We start from the raw sequence: 18,436 nt of genomic DNA, 5'->3' as shown, positions 1-18,436 counted from the left end.
GGGGATATTCTTATATATGCATCTTGTTAATGTCGGTTACCAGGTGTTCACCATATGAATGATTTTTATCTCTATGTATGAGATGTGTATTGAAATATGAAATCTTGTGGTCTATTGTTACGATTTGATATATATAGGTTAAACCTATAACTTACCAATATTTTTGTTGATGTTTAAAGCATGTTTATTCTCAGGTGAATACTAAGAGCTTCCGCTGTTGCATACTAAAATAAGGACAAGATTTAGAGTCCATGTTTGTATAATATTGTGTAAAAACTGCATTCAAGAAACATATGTTGATGTAATATATTTCTATTGTAAACCATTATGTAATGATCGTGTGTAAACAGTATATTTTAGATTATCATTATTTGATAATCTATGTAATGCTTTTGAAACCTTTATTGATAAAATAAAGGTTATGGTTGTTTTAAAAATGAATACAGTCTTTGAAAAACGTCTCATATAGAGGTCAAAACCTCGCAACGAAATCCATTAATATGGAACGTTTATAATCAATATGAACGGGACATTTCAGTTGGTATCCGAGCGTTGGTCTTAGAGAACCAGAAAATTTGCATTAGTGTGTCTTATCGAGTTTGTTAGGATGCATTAGTGAGTCTGGACTTCGACCGTGTTTTCTTTAAAAATGATTGCTTAACATTTTTGTTGGAAACTATATATTATTAACATGTAAATATTATGTGGTATATTAATCTCTTAACATTTTTTATATTGTGTGATAGATGTCTACCTCTAGCACAAATCCCATTGACTCACCTAATAATAATGAAGAGTCGAATATATATTGGCAAGATTCACAAGTTTCCGAAGAATTGGAAGAAGAGGAAACGGAACCGGAAGAAGAGGAACCGGAAGAAGAGGAACCAGAAGAAGAGGAACCGGAAGAAGAAGAGGTTCCGGATGGGGGAATAGTAGGAACCACAGAAAACCGGTCAAATAAAAGAAAATCCTCAACCAATGGACCAAAGTTAATAATGGTCAATGGTGTTTCCGCTAAGGAAGCAAAATATTGGAAAAATTACCAATTTTGCGATGAATCGGATCCTGATGAGGATTCCGATGATGTTATAGAAATTACCCAGACCCAATTTAATGAGGCAAAAGAAAATAATAAGGGAAAAGGCATCAAAATAGAGAAATCTGATTCCGACCCCGATGAACTTTATATGTACCGTCAACACCCGTATTTTCAATATCATGACAATAACCCGGGAACCTCTAAACGACCAGGTTTTTCTAAACCAATGTGGAAAACGACGGCTCGTATTAGAGGAACATCATATATCCCTAGAAAATTAGGAAAAAGAACCAAGTCCGAAGAGGAAGAAACCAGTGATTCAGATTAGAGGGGTGTGAGCATGTTGTGTAATAAATGTATTGTCGTGTGCTTGTACTTTTATGTTCTATGTAAAAAATTGCTTGTATTGTTTGTTATTACGAATCTAATCCTTGTCTATTTTACAGTATAAAAACAAAATGGACGTTAAGGGTAGACAACCGAATATTTTAGAAGACCTACCAGAGGATATGATTGAGGAAATCTTGTCTAGAGTCGGTCAAAATTCATCAGCACATTTAGTTATGGCGAAATTAACTTGTCAAACATTTGAAAGACTTTTCAGAAATGCCTTAGTTTATAAAAGGCTTTCATTTGATAGGTGGGGTATATCATGTGACGACCCGAAAATTTTCGACCAAATTTAATCTTTATCTTTATATGCTTTCGACACAATAAGCAAAGTCTGTTAGGTTGAGTCTCAAAATTTTTGAACTATTTCAATTACCCTTCGAGTGTTCTAGACGATTCACGGACAACTATTTATAAATAGATGCATCTATATTTAAAAAATATAAATATGTGTATTAATTCAAAATATAATTTGAAATATTATATTATTTAGTTATTGGAATTAATTTAGTAAAACAAAAATAATATAAGATATAATAAAGTTTATTATTAAAATGAGTATATATATTAATAGTATATTAAATATAATTATTTAATAATTGTAATACTCATTGGACGTTTCGGTTATTATTTAGAGAAGTTTAATTCGAACTTATATGATTTTAAAATAAACAGTGATCCGAAAATGAGTACTATAAATTATAGAATTATTAAAAATGTATTTAGGAGCTGTTTGTTAAATTTTAGAACTTTTTATATTTTACCCAGAATTGAGAGGGACAGTTGATGTAATTTTTATGTAATAAATTAATGATCAAATTTTATACCATAATGACTGAAATAAATAAAGGAATTTAATTTAAAAATTTGAGATTTTTCTGAAATACTTTTATCCGCCACTGATTAACAACGGAGTACGATATCACACTCCATGGAAAACTGTCGACACATTAAGCCATTTTACCTGGCTGCTAAACTGTGACTTCACTGTTTTTCTTTTAACTTTTTATTTGAAGTTTATTATATTTTATTATTATATTATTATTATTATTATAATATATGATATATGATATGTAGTACGTGTATATTCAAAATGATCACAACCATGTGTGTTAATTATTGTTTCAATTCATCAACCCCACCACCCACTACAAGACTTACTACATTTTCCGATAATATATATTACATAAAACATATACATATATATTTACATGCATATGAGATATGTATATATATATATCTTCCATCAAACCACTTAAACCAACTTGATGGATTAGAACAATATTACTAGGTAAATATGGAAGACTCGTGTTATTTTTCATTTAACCATTCTTAACCATATTGATTCCTTTCAGACTAATACCCCGCCTTATTTTGTAATTTCATCATTCCATTAGCTAATGTAAGTCTAATCATGTCGGACCCTTTGAAAATTTAGGCAATCAATCACCTTTTTAAATACCCACCCAATTCTCTTTATGTAACTTTCTGTTCTCAATCACTATCATTTCAAAATCAATTATCTATTTATATAATATACATATATGCATATATGCATAACCCAGGAAAACCATATATCTATATCTCTATTATCTCTTCTCCTTTGTGAACACCATTGAAACAACCTTTAATCACAACCGAACCTATACGGTTCTCGTTATTCAAGCATGAAATCGAAAACCCACTTTTGATCACCACCTTGGTAACACCATTAAAACCCATTTAAAATATCTGCTACTCGTCATTTTACGTGTGTTGTTTAACCATCTACAACCCACCTACTCGTTGCTATTTCAGCCTATCACCATCGAAGGTCGCCACCCTAGTCCACCTTCGGCAACCACTACCATAACCCACCAAGGTTATGATTTCTTTTTCCTATTTCTTTTTGCTGCAACCACGCATCATCATCGTTCCTAGTCTAGCTCGAACCATCTGTTGCTTATACTTTTGTTTTCTGATTAATCACGATCGAAGCATTATCAAACCCATCGTGTTTTACTGTAACTGCAGTCTACCTATTCATGTTTCTAATTGGATTACTAGACTGCAACTACAACTACTATTTTGCTGTCTAATTCAAACAAACACAAAACCAACACCCTTCGTTGATCACTCACTTGAAAAACACCATGCAAACCCAATCACCACATCATCACCTTGCCTTCTTCAAACCAATCGGACATCTCAACCATGAACAACTACCCTTAATCTTTCAACCAAACCACCACCATCAATTGAACTATTGCTGTTTTCTTTTTTTGTTGTTCACTGTAAGAAAACAAGAAAGAAAGAGATAAAGTAAATGATTGAATGGAAATTGCTTTTACGAACAAAAAGAAGAGGGGAGTGGGTCATGATGGGGACGTATCCTAGATACTAATTCTCACACACATAGTTCTTTATTTTAGATCAACCTCTGCAACTTATTTTTATTTATTCCTTTAAAACCGAATCCTATAAATCCACACATTTAACTTGTTTGGGCCACCTTGTTTCTGTTTCATTTTTGGGCCGTGTTATATTTTTTTCATTTGATTTTCTATTTGGGTTGTGGCCCAGTTTTCGTTTTCTGTGGAAACGAACAGTATAAATGAACGATAGTGATGGTGATTCCTGATAATGGTGATGACGGACGGATGATATATGATGGATGATGATGATTATAAAATGATGATGTTATGTTGATGATAATGATACATGATATGATAATGATGGTGATAAATAGACGATGATGATAAAAGGATGCTGTGATGTTATTAAGATGATGATGAGCGACGGTTAGGAAGATGATAACCTGATCGATTGATGATGCTAATGTTGTGATTGAGATGATCATAACGATTATAATATCGGGGGCAATAGAGATGATTATGGTTATGATATGATCATGGGTTATATATATATACTTATGATATAAATCAGAAAGACAGAATCAGATTGATGGTTAAAGGGTTTGGTGTTCAAGCGAGAGGTCGCAGGTTCAATTCCCGTCTGCGACATATTTTTTTTCTTTTAAAAAAAAAGGAAGAGGAATAAATTAAGAAACAGAAGAAAAAGTATCTATACTATACATTAAAAGAAAACTTTAATTGAGATATCATTTCTAACAACTCTTAATCTACACTATTAGATCACACTAATGACAACCACTACCCTTACTTCTAAACCATTGATTTAATTATAACTCAATAAGTAAATCTTAAACAAGTTTTCATCCTTAATTACCCCCACACAAAAAAAACACGCGGACTTAAAATTTTTAAATTGGATCCTCACAATTGGATCCCCACATCAAAAACACGTATTAGGTTTAGATCTATAATCACGCATCCTTCTACATTCATCAATCGTCGTCTTCAAAATCAAAGGCAATTATCACGATCGAACAAGGTTAGCGGGTTGATTTCCTTAAAACTAATCGTTTATGTAGCATAATTAGTATAGAACGATGTTAGGGTTTTATTGTAGTCTGCTAACATGCTTTACTGATTTAATTATGCAATATCGATTAGTGATTTCGCCGATTAAGAACCGTCGATGTTAGTGTTCCAGTCATTACTAATTATCCTTCTGGAATTATTGGAAGGGATGCGTTCACCAATGAATTTAAAGAGGTTTACTATCTTTATTTACTTACAAGTTTTCTTTGATATTACTAAAATTGATTGTTATGATTTGGTGTTTATAAATATTATAAATACTTGACTTTATAAATATTATAAATACTTGACTTTATAAATATTATAAATACTTGACAGATTCAGTGGGAAGTTACATTGGAGGATGATCCTGGTGTTCCTATAGCTTCATCCAAGAGTACAAATAGATCAATAATGTTAATTGTTGGATTTCTTCAAGGGATAAGAGTCGAAGCAATCCCACTTTTAAAGCAAACTGAGGTAAAAAATTTACATCGCTTTTATTCCGGGTTTAATAATTTTTCTAAAGGTGTTTCAAACTTTTTTCTGAATTTTATGTCTTATATATGTATATATAATTATAATTATGTGTTCTGTTTATACTTTTTAGTTTTTGTGGTGAAAAGATGGAGAGTGATTTCATGGTTTTGAATCCTAAACATTCAATTGTAGTAGAAATATATTGTAATCTTATAAACTTGATTACATGTTTATATTTATAAGAGTGTTAAAAGAGGATGCTAAAACAGTGTTATGTCGTAATGCTTTTCTTAATAATGAAAGTGTTCTATTTTTTTTCCTTCTAAAACTAAAGGGTTATAAAAATAATAATAAATGTGACTTACATATGTCTTAAAAAAGGCGGATGAGTAACCTATACCATTATTGTTAATAAGATTTTGAAGCTCCACTTTTGTGCAGGAAACCGGCGATTCTGCCCAAAATGACAACGCTTGACATATGCGGTGAGTTCTAAATTCTAACTTAGATTATTATCGTTGCAACATTTTCTTATAATAATATGGCTTTTTGCCTTTTACTTTTGCTAAAGATTGCTTATTTTAGGTTTTGTTACTAATAAGTTTATTACGGGTCAAATGGGATATCAGATCTGATATATGCGTCTCTTCTTGAAAGTAGAAGATAATTTAGGGACAAATAAAATAGGGTGGGTAAAAGTGGGTAAACAATACTTAGATCTATGCAATTTTCTGTTATAAAATATTGGAAGACTAACAATAAAAAAGGAAGGACATAGTAAATTCTCGGAAGCAAATGGAGCAATTTTATAACATAAAATATTGGAAGACTTAAATAGCCTGAAGAAATTTTTTTATGTATAAATTAGCCTTCCTATAACGGTTTATGGGCTTCCTAATGATAGTCATGTTTAGGTTAATCAGGTTATACGTATGAACCGTTTTTTACTTTACTTTATTTTTATTTATATACGGTCGATAATAAAGCTAATGTTTAACTTTCATATTAAAAAAATTATAGTGTTCAGTACATTCTTGAGCTCTATATTCCATCATCCATGTCCGAACTGACCTTCAAATTTGAAGGTAATTATGTAAATCGCGTGACTCAAAAGTTCAGCAGCCATGTGGGCTCTAAATGTTTAGCCATATTACATGGTCAAATAAGGTCAACTATTATTCTGGAGCTGGTCTTGGCTGCCTTCTTCAAACAGTTGCTTCAAGATCCACATTTTAACTATGTTGTTCAGACTGCTCTTCGTGTCATCTGAGGTCTGTAATCTTACTTTAAAAGTTATGGTTTATTTTTGTGCAGGAAAAATAGGTTGGTCAATTTTCTCGCATAAGACTTACTGCCTTAGTGAGAATTAGGTTTTTTTATTTACATTTTTTTTATTTCTTGCCTTTTAGGTAATCTTTTGTTTTCTGTTATTTTTATGCTTTATATTTAGCCAATGGTAAATGGTAAATACCTTATGGCTAGCAATGTCATTTTCCTTAACTTGATGTTTTATTGTTATTGAAAACATTAGTTGATTTTTTAAGTTTTTGTATGGCTTTTTATTTGTTTTGGTCATAGTGTTTGAACTTTGGTTCCAAATTATTCTTCCGTCTCAAATTATCATCACTCATGTTTATCTTTTTGGCTCAAAGTTTTTGAATTTGGTCACTTGAACTTTGGTCTATTTTCTCAATTTCAGTTTTGACATGTCCAACTAAAGGTAACCAAAAAGATATTTTGATGTAATCAGACTTTGATGCCAATTATCTATATTTTTGCTTTTCTTCTCGCCCGGTTGTTTGATAGTTTTAGGTTTGTTAAACATATAGGTCCAGAGCTTCAACGTTAATAGAAATGTTCCTGGTGAAGTTGTTCAAGAAGAACTACTTGAGGCGCATATACATCCCTAATGGACCAAATAAAAAACTTGATATGAAAGGTCAGCAGATTGATAATATAAATTTGTCGCGACTCCAACGTCTACTTTAATTGCTCACATTTCTCCTGGTTATTTTATTTTAAGTTTACGATTTTGTTACGATATTGAACTTTGTAACATACTACTGTATGTATTTGTTTTCTTGAGTTAACGCATTTACTATGTCAACAAAAGTGTTTGGGTGGGCCAACCTGACCCACCCATCTTGCCACTTATATGGCTACCTTAACTAGAAAGTTTGTTTCCACTGCAGTATTGAAACTTAAATCATGTAACAATGCATCAAACATGAGGTAAGTATTTGCTTTATTTCTATGTGTTCAAAGTTATATGTAGTTACACAATTATTTATCATGTTACTTTTAGTTTTCTGTTCCCGTTCAAGTTTTTTTTTTTCAAAGTATAAGGTCAAATTATTGTTTATCATTTGACAATATAAGATGTCGAAAATCAAGGTATAATCGACAGTGAACGTTCCACACAAGTAAGATCTTCAGAGGCAACTAATCTATCAGCCGAGGAGATGCAAGATCCAATGGACCTATCATGCATGTGAACCAACAGAAGTTTCTTGCGGATGAAGATCATCAATAATTCAATAACTCAGGTATAGATGAAGATGTGACATTGGATGATCACCGGTGAAGGAAGCTAATCATGATGCTGAAGAGAGGTACTTTGCTGATGTCTGAAAAAGGTTTTCATCCTTCTATTTGTGATTTACCAATATTGTAACATCATCTTCCAACCCCCCATTTCCATCTTTAATAGTAGTAGCACCACGTACTTCGACATCAGTCCCACACAACTTTTAACAACGAATGCTTCCTGAACCTTTTCGATTTGTTACAGATAGAGCGGGTGCCGTCAAGCAAATGTTGGAGGAGGTTTTGTTGAAGATTTATATGAAGAGGACACTGGTATAGTTGGAATTCTTCATAATTTGAATGAGGAAGGCTATGTTGTATGTTTGACCAAACCAAAGCATGCTTCTAGAAGACTTTCCATTTTCAAGTTTTTCTTCTTAATTAGTACGGAGTATGTGTTATGTTTGTTTCGTAGACTCCTGCTTATTTTATTCTAAAACGTTAATTTTATCTTTGTTTTATTTTCTATTTCTCGGCATCAGTCAATGATATTTATTCTTATGAATGTGACTTTTTGGTTTCCCTAATGGGTAGTGTTCCTATTCATGAACTTAATTTGTCATTCCCTTATTTGTACACATGTACATATATTGTAACCAAGCAACAAACCTGCCCAACAATGTATTTAATGCGTTAATCGTAATATGAATAAATGTTTTACATCCGTGTCCACCTATAACAGCAATACTGATATATAATTATATATGGTCAATGGATTAGTCGGGTTGATTGACCCGAGAGCATTGTAGACTACTCAATGTGTACAATAAATAAATTAAAGAATGAATAAAATTTAACAAGGTTGTGTGCACTAAAGGATAATTTTATAATGACTATTAAGCAGTGGCAAAACATAAATTTTTTTCACCTGGGGTGAATTTTTTTTTAAAAATGTAACAACTTTTTTGGGTAAAGTATCAAGGTTTTTGGGCAAAATATGGGGGGTTTTTGAGCAAAATATGAAGGTTTTTGGGCAAAATTTGAAGGTTTTTGAGCAAAATTGAAAGGTTTTGGGGCTAAATATGCAGCTTTTGCAGCAAAATATGAAGGTTATGGGGCAAAATATGAAGGCTTTGAGGCAAAAAAAAATTCGCTGGGGCAAAATCGAAAAACCCAAATTTTCACACTGAAAATTGCAAATCTACTGAGGGCGACTGCCCCATCTGTCCCTTAGTATTTCCGCCACTGCTATCAGGCTTTGTTCCCGAAATTTTTTATAAAAGAAGAAAATGAAAAGAAGATGGATGAAGGGTAAGGAAGAGATCCTTCCAATTAGGGGGGTTGGATGGAAAATTAGACTAAAGTACCAAATTATCAGTCAGTTTAAAATGAAGTAGTCGGCTGCACAGATCGACATCTTCAACATTATTTATGGATGTTGGATGCCACCTCCAGTGCGCTGTATAATGTGGATAAATGAATTTCGTCCGCCTAATGTTATTAAGGCAATATGTGTTAATTATAGTTGGACAACCTGTGTATATTTTCAAACTATTAGATTTAATAACAATAAGTATAGACATTTATTTGTAATATTTTCAGTTAATAATGAACTATGTGAAGATACTTATCGATCAAAACAACAAAATGAAAAATTTGAAAACAGATTTTTTGAAGGAATAAAGTGATATAGCTACATATTTAGATAATTTGCAAGAGACTATAGCAGCTCTTCATAAGATTTCGTTAATAAAGGTGATGATTTTGCTATGACAAATTTTGCAAGCCATATGTCAAGTTTAACCGAGAAATTTACAATTCTGCTAGATTATCCTGAACAAGTAAACCAAAAAATAAACTTTATATATATATAATATCATCGGTTACATTGAAAAAAGTCAAATACAATATGTTGTTCTGTTTCTTATGTAAGGTGATAAACTCCTTGAAAATAGTCTAAAGGAGATGCGATATATACTTACAGAACAACAATTGGCAGCTTCAATGTTGACAATTTATAGCTACTTCAAACGATTGGTTGCATGAAGTAATCTATGTGAAATTCGTTAGAGAAACATTTAGCTAAATGATAAAGGTCTCTTATCAAAAACACAGACTACAACTAAATATCCCACTTGAACTTATTGATTATCTTTTTTTATTTAACCGTTTGAACTATAGTTATATACGATTTTTCGATAGTAATTTAATTTATATCTACAATTATGTTTAACTACCAGTTTTGCCTTGATTTGTCTGTTATACACATTTTTCTTCGTTTTAATTGACGTGCTCATAAATAATATATTTTATTTGTAACTTTTATTGTCGAAACCCGCAAATTTTGCAAGTCTTAAGCTAGTTTCATATTATTAGAATATATATTAAATAGAAAAACAAGGGTAGATGAACGGTTAAGGTGTTGTTTGGGTGAGCCAGAGGTTTCGGGTTCGAGCCGCGCCGGTGGCGATATTTTTGTCTTTTCTTTGAGGTAGTTGTGTTATTATTATTATTATTATTATTATTATTATTATTATTATTATTATTATTATTATTATTATTACTACTAAGATTAATATAAGTATTGTTATAATTATTATTAAATATGATTATTATTATTGTTATAATTATTATTGTTATTATTTTTATTATATAAGTATTACTAATATTATTATTAGTACTATTAAAATTATCATTTTTATCGTTAAAACTACCATTATTATTATTAGAGTTATCATTATTTTTAATATATTCATCATTATTATTATTTTATGAATCTTACTATTGTTTTTATGAAAATTACTATTATTATTAATTTTATGAATATATTAATTATTATTATTATCATTATTATTTTAACATTAAAAACTATTATTTTAACATTATTATTATTACTATTTTATTTGTACTACTAATATTACTACTAGCATTGTTATTATCATTACAACAAATATTATTAATATAAAATATAATTATTACATATAACATAATAAAAATTAATATTTTTATTTATTTAAAATATATAAAATGAATATATGAAATATACATATATATATTATTAATATAAAAAGAGTATAACTAATAAATTTATATATATATTTGTTCGATTACAATTATGTATATTAATAAATATACAAATGATATAGGTTCGTGAATCTGAGGCTAACCCTGCACTTGTTCAGTGTCGTCGTATGCATATTTTTACTACAAAATATCGTATTGTGAGTTCATTTGCTCCCTTTTACTTTTTATATTTTTGGGACTAAGAATACATGCGCTGTTTTTACAACTGCTTTATTAAATACTTTTGAAATACATTTTGAACTGCGAATACATGAAATACTTTTATAAATGTTTGACGAGATAGACACAAGCAAAACATTCCTCGAATGAATTATTATGCAGACAGAAGTTCTGCCGATTATTGTTGAATTATGTGGACAGGATAATTGCCACCATTGAATTATGTGGACATGATAATTGCCACCATTGAATTATGTAGACATGATAATTGTCACCAATTGATATGAATGTTATGTATCGAGAGAATGATTTTATACTCAGGTTATGTGTATGTTATTTTTGTGCACTAGATATGTGTACGGTTACTAAGATTTATGAAAGATGATTTCGTACACGAGAAAGGTGTACTGTATTTAAAAGATATTGCATGTACATTACAGGTGGGTATAGGATTCGGACCCATTTGTACCATGCAGGATTTAAATCTTGTGGTCTATCAAAATGATGAATTTTATTGTTTTATGATAAACATATGAACTCACCAACCTTTTGGTTGACACTTTAAAGCATGTTTATTCTCAGGTATGAAAGAAATCTTCCGCTGTGCATTTGCTCATATTACACGGAGTCGTTTATGGCATATAGAGGTCAGAACCTCGCAATGGGACCAACTGTTAAAGACTTCGTCCAGATGGATTAGGACGGGGCATTTCAGTTGGTATCAGAGCGGTGGTCTTAGCAAACCAGGTCTGCATTAGTGTGTATAACTGATAAGTCATTAGGATGCATTAGTGAGTCTGGACTTCGACCGTGTCTGCATGTCAAAAGTTTTGCTTATCATTAGTGTCTAAAATTATTGTTTATCATCCTTAAAGTCTAGACACGTCTTACTACCTCTATTGCATAGACAGTGTATAGATAAATTCATATATTAGCATATCTGTTATTGTTACCTTTGCCTGATAGCTTCCGTAGATTCCTCCGTAATTTGTGGGATTTTAGTATTATATATGCATATGTAAATTATGTATTGCAGGGTACTAATCTACATCCTATAATCTATTTCTTATCGAAAATCCTTCATCTGATCGTACGAGATGAATCCCTCAACCAGTTCGAGTCCTCAGATTTTGATAGCTATTCTGATAGTTATTCCGACAGCTATTCCGATATGGAGTTTCACCTAAGCTCCGGAAGCAGCGTCACCAGAATGAATCAACCAATCAGCCATCCTCAATTCATCTGATGAGTTTGTAGCCTTCTTAATCACTGGAGACAAGAAGAAGGTGATCCCTTTCACCCACCTTATTACCCTCTCAACGATGAACCTGAAGCACTTACCGGTGAACCTATCCGAAACACCATTTTGACACTCATTTCCTGGATACCACGCAATGATAATATGATATCAAAAATTCTAAAACTTTATTCATTCGCTCGTTCCTACCGACAATCATTCTGGAGTAATAAGTCAACGAGCTTCGCGCCCGAGTTGTAGCCTTGGAAAATATGGTGCAAAACGTACCAGCTTCAGCAATATCACCGACACCAACAGTACCACCAACAACACAAGTTTCAACATCACATGCTCCAATATCTCATTCTGTAACTCTAGCATAATCATCATTCTACGAATCATTCTACATTATTTATCTTCGTTCGACATGGCGATTATATAATCTTTAATGTTTTAGAGATTATATATTCACATTCTAACGGTAAATCAAATGAGTTTAATATCATACTAACTCATTAAATCAATAATTACATCTGAAGAAAATATATATGTTTTTATAATTTCATAAAGATTGTAAATTAAAAATTCTTTCGTACAAACTGTTAATGGTGAAAATATTTTAACGGGTAGGTAATACCCGAGGAATATTTAGATTTCACATTAATAAGTTACATTGTACATTTTTCGAATCTGATTCAACAGTCATTTACTATTCTACTTACATCCACCGATATACGTATCTGTTCATCGCAGAATAACCATTTTCATTCAATTTCAAATTTGGATTTTGATCTATCAAAAATTCAACAAGTGGCATAATGAAGAAAACATTTGACAAAATAAAATTTGTTAGAAACAAACAAATTAACTATGGGGAATTTTGTTAAGAATCCACACTAAATGTTCCTAGCTAACTATTCCTAGCTAACTGATTACATTTTATTTATCGCAATTTATTTATCGCAATTTATTTATCGCATTTTATTTATTGCAATTTAATTATCGCAATTTTATTTATCGTCATTTGATTTCTGTATTTTATTTTACGCACTTTAAATATCGGGACACGTATACAAGGTTTTGACATATCATATCGACGCATCAATATATATTATTTGGAATAACCATAGACACTCTATATGCAGTAATGTTGGAGTTAGCTATACAGGGTTGAAGTTGATTCTACAATAATATATATAGTTTGAGTTGTGATCGAGTCTGAGACGTATACGGGTCATGATACATATTAAGTAATTCAAATATTATATATTAAACTATATATGAATTATTGGACTGTTAACCGTGGACTATCGACTGTGGACGAATGATATTGGACAATTAAAATGAATTAAAATACTGATTATAACATATGAAACTAAATAATTCTTCAAGTTTGCCACTTGATTTCATCTTAAACCTCATTTGTATCTTGACGATTACAATTTGCGTTCAAACCTTTCATGATTCTTGAAAACACCTCAATCGAGAGGATAAACCAATCGCACTTCATCTACGGAAGGAAAGATTTATGCATATAGATATGCACCTGAAAAAAACAAAAACTCTCGAACCTGAGTAAACGTTTAACACGTATCTGTGCTAATTCCTTTAGTGTTATTACTACCCAAAATAATTTGGTAATTCCTTTCAAAGTAGCAAATTTTGTCACAGCTTCAGCAAATTAACTTCGACTTTTCGTTCGAAACAACCTTATTAACACCTTGATATATATGTGTGCTCTTTTATTGTTACCTGAGAACCTTTTATATTCCACCATATTACCATCAGCGTTTAATCATTTAAAAACACAATTCTCCTGAAAACCACCTCGGATTGATAACCGATGATTCAGATATCGTAGCATTAAATGCAGAAGAAACAGAAAAATTGTAGGTGGTCTAAACGGCCAAAAGTTTGATAATAAAGAATGGAATGTTGGGAACGCTCGATAGAAAATTTGGTACTGAAAAATGAATTGAGCTAACCATGAAGGAGACCAAGGACAAATACAAGGACCAAAATCTATATTCAATGAATCCAGGTAATTCTGGATCCGATGAAATCTTTAGAGAATATCCTGCTCCGAAGTCATGTTAAAATCTTGCAGAAAATTTTTTCTTCATCAACCTTCGAACTTAGAAATTCCAAAATATCATCATAAACATCTTCGATATTTCTGAGGATATTTTCATAAATATTCTTTTCCGAAATTATCTATCTCTTCGTGTATCCTGTATTCCATTATATTGGAAACTTCTGTAAAATCTAAGTATAAATTATAAATGAATTGTGGAGAAGTGTTGGGAACTGAAGCATGAGTTAGTATAATATAATGACACTTGATCAACGTGATTATATTATAGTAAGTCATGATGAGTTTCTAATGGAACGTGGTGATTCACAGACCCTACCGTCATCATGTGCCATGTTACACGACTCTTACATTCTATCTAATATATAAACATATTAAGAACATATTTTCTTGATAGTTCTATCTTTCCCGGATATTCTGGTAATTTGACTAATCAAGATCGTGCTATTACCATTTCTTTCTTAGAACATTAACTATGTTCATTTCGAAATTCATATCTATGAATTCTGGACCGTTGCTCGCTTTACTAGAGGTCGAGAGGATAATAAAAAGGCAAAGAGATTCAAAATATAAGAGAAAATATAAAGCCCAATGGCAACACCGAATTTACAAACCGTGGATATCAGTACGTATAGCAATATAAAGACATGGGAGGATTATAAATACAATAATCCCTAGAGCATAATAGAAATAAACAGATTCTTCAGGTGGGAGTTGGAAAAGAAGTACGATCATTATGATAGTTAGAATAAGAACAAGGATCAGAACAGGGTTAAGCATTTTCATAAATCTTTTGAATTTGGGAATTGAGTATAGAAGTGGTGAAAACTAATGGAACGGAAAAGGTAAATTTATAAAGGAAATATCAGACGTAGTAATCAGGACAGATCATCACATTTAATTAAGGAGATCCTAATTTCCTTAAATCTCGAAGAATCAGATCTTATAGATTTCCAAGATTTTCTTTTAAATCCCTTGAATTCCGGAATTCAACCAAGACAATGTCAAAAGTTAAGACGCACCTTATGTTCTAAATTCAACCCTGGTTATGTCAAAAGCTAAGACGAATATCTATTTCTTCATTTCATTCTTTCGTGATAGCTTCACTCGTACGATTCGAATAATCGAATTATTTTATCCAGGTTACACCCTGTGATAAAATTCTATTTATCAACTCATATTCGTCATGAAAACATTTCTATTGTTAGCCATGACCACCTCACTCAAATTTTGGGACGAAATTTCTTTAACGGGTAGGTACTGTGACGACCCGAAAATTTTCGACCAAATTTAATCTTTATCTTTATATGCTTTCGACACAATAAGCAAAGTCTGTTAGGTTGAGTCTCAAAATTTTTAAACTATTTCAATTACCCTTCGAGTGTTCTAGACGATTCACGGACAACTATTTATAAATAGATGCATCTATATTTAAAAAATATAAATATGTGTATTAATTCGAAATATAATTTGAAATATTATATTATTTAGTTATTGGAATTAATTTAGTAAAACAAAAATAATATAAGATATAATAAAGTTTATTATTAAAATGAGTATATATATATATAGTATATTAAATATAATTATTTAATAATTGTAATACTCATTGGACGTTTCGGTTATTATTTAGAGAAGTTTAATTCGAACTTATATGATTTTAAAATAAACAGTGATCCGAAAATGAGTACTATAAATTATAGACTTATTAAAAATGTATTTAGGAGCTGTTTGTTAAATTTTAGAACTTTTTATATTTTACCCAGAATTGAGAGGGACAGTTGATGTAATTTTTATGTAATAAATTAATGATCAAATTTTATACCATAATGACTGAAATAAATAAAGGAAATTAATTTAAAATTTTGAGATTTTTCTGAAATACTTTTATCCGCCACTGATTAACAACGGAGTACGATATCACACTCCATGGAAAACTGTCGACACATTAAGCCATTTTACCTGGCTGCTAAACTGTGACTTCACTGTTTTTCTTTTAACTTTTTATTTGAAGTTTATTATATTTTATTATTATATTATTATTATTATTATAATATATGATATATGATATGTAGTACGTGTATATTCAAAATGATCACAACCATGTGTGTTAATTATTGTTTCAATTCATCAACGCCACCACCCACTACAAGACTTACTACATTTTCCGATAATATATATTACATAAAACATATACATATATATTTACATGCATATGAGATATGTATATATATATCTTCCATCAAACCACTTAAACCAACTTGATGGATTAGAATAATATTACTAGGTAAATATGGAAGACTCGTGTTATTTTTCATTTTACCATTCTTAACCATATTGATTCCTTTCAGACTAATACCCCGCCTTATTTTGTAATTTCATCATTCCATTAGCTAATGTAAGTCTAATCATGTCGGACCCTTTGAAAATTTAGGCAATCAATCACCTTTTTAAATACCCACCCAATTCTCTTTATGTAACTTTCTGTTCTCAATCACTATCATTTCAAAATCAATTATCTATTTATATAATATACATATATGCATATATGCATAACCCAGGAAAACCATATATCTATATCTCTATTTTCTCTTCTCCTTTGTGAACACCATTGAAACAACCTTTAATCACAACCGAACCTATACGCTTCTCGTTATTCAAGCATGAAATCGAAAACCCACTTTTGATCACCACCTTGGTAACACCATTAAAACCGATTTAAAATATCTACTACTCGTCATTTTACGTGTGTTGTTCAACCATCTACAACCCACCTACTCGTTGCTGTTTCAGGCTATCACCATCGAAGGTCACCACCCTAGTCCACCTTCGGCAACCACTACCATAACCCACCAAGGTTATGATTTCTTTTTCCTGTTTCTTTTTGCTGCAACCATGCATCATCATCGTTCCTAGTCTAGCTCGAACCATCTGTTGCTTATAATTTTGTTTTCTGATTAATCACGATCGAAGCATTATCAAACCCATCGTGTTTTACTGTAACTGCAGTCTACCTATTCATGTTTCTAATTGGATTACTAGACTGCAACTACAACTACTATTTTGCTTTCTAATTCAAGCAAACACAAAACCAACACCCTTCGTTGATCACTCACTTAAAAAACACCATGCAAACCCAATCACCACATCATCACCTTGCCTTCTTCAAACCAATCGGCCATCTCAACCATGAAAACCACCCTTAATCTTTCAACCAAACCACCACCATCAATTGAACTTTTGCTGTTTTCTTTTTTTGTTGTTCACTGTAAGAAAACAAGAAAGAAAGAGATAAAGTAAATGATTGAATGGAAATTGCTTTTACGAACAAAAAGAAGAGGGGAGTGGGTCACGATGGGGACGTATCCTAGATACTAATTCTCACACACATAGTTCTTTATTTTAGATCAACCTCTGCAACTTGTTTTTATTTATTCCTTTAAAACCGAATCCTATAAATCCACACATTTAACTTGTTTGGGCCACCTTGTTTCTGTTTCATTTTTGGGCCGTGTTATATTTTTTTCATTTGATTTTCTGTTTGGGTTGTGGCCCAGTTTTAATTTTCTGTGGAAACGAACAGTATAAATGAACGATAGTGATGGTGATTCCTGATAATGGTGATGACGGACGGATGATATATGATGGATGATGATGATTATAAAATGATGATGTTATATTGATGATAATGATACATGATATGATAATGATGGTGATAAATAGACGATGATGATAAAAGGATGCTGTGATGTTATTAAGATGATGATGAGCGACGGTTAGGAAGATGATAACCTGATCGATTGATGATGCTAATGTTGTGATTGAGATGATCATAACGATTATAATATTGGGGGCAATAGAGATGATTATGGTTATGATATGATCATGGGTTATATATATATATATATATATATATATATATATATATACTTATGATATAAATCAGAAAGACAGAATCAAATTGATGGTTAAAGGGTTTGGTGTTCAAGCGAGAGGTCGCAGGT

Source organism: Rutidosis leptorrhynchoides, chromosome 10 (genome assembly GCF_046630445.1).
Source record: "Rutidosis leptorrhynchoides isolate AG116_Rl617_1_P2 chromosome 10, CSIRO_AGI_Rlap_v1, whole genome shotgun sequence".
Lineage (NCBI taxonomy): Eukaryota > Viridiplantae > Streptophyta > Magnoliopsida > Asterales > Asteraceae > Rutidosis > Rutidosis leptorrhynchoides.
This window is presented reverse-complemented; position numbering follows the sequence as displayed.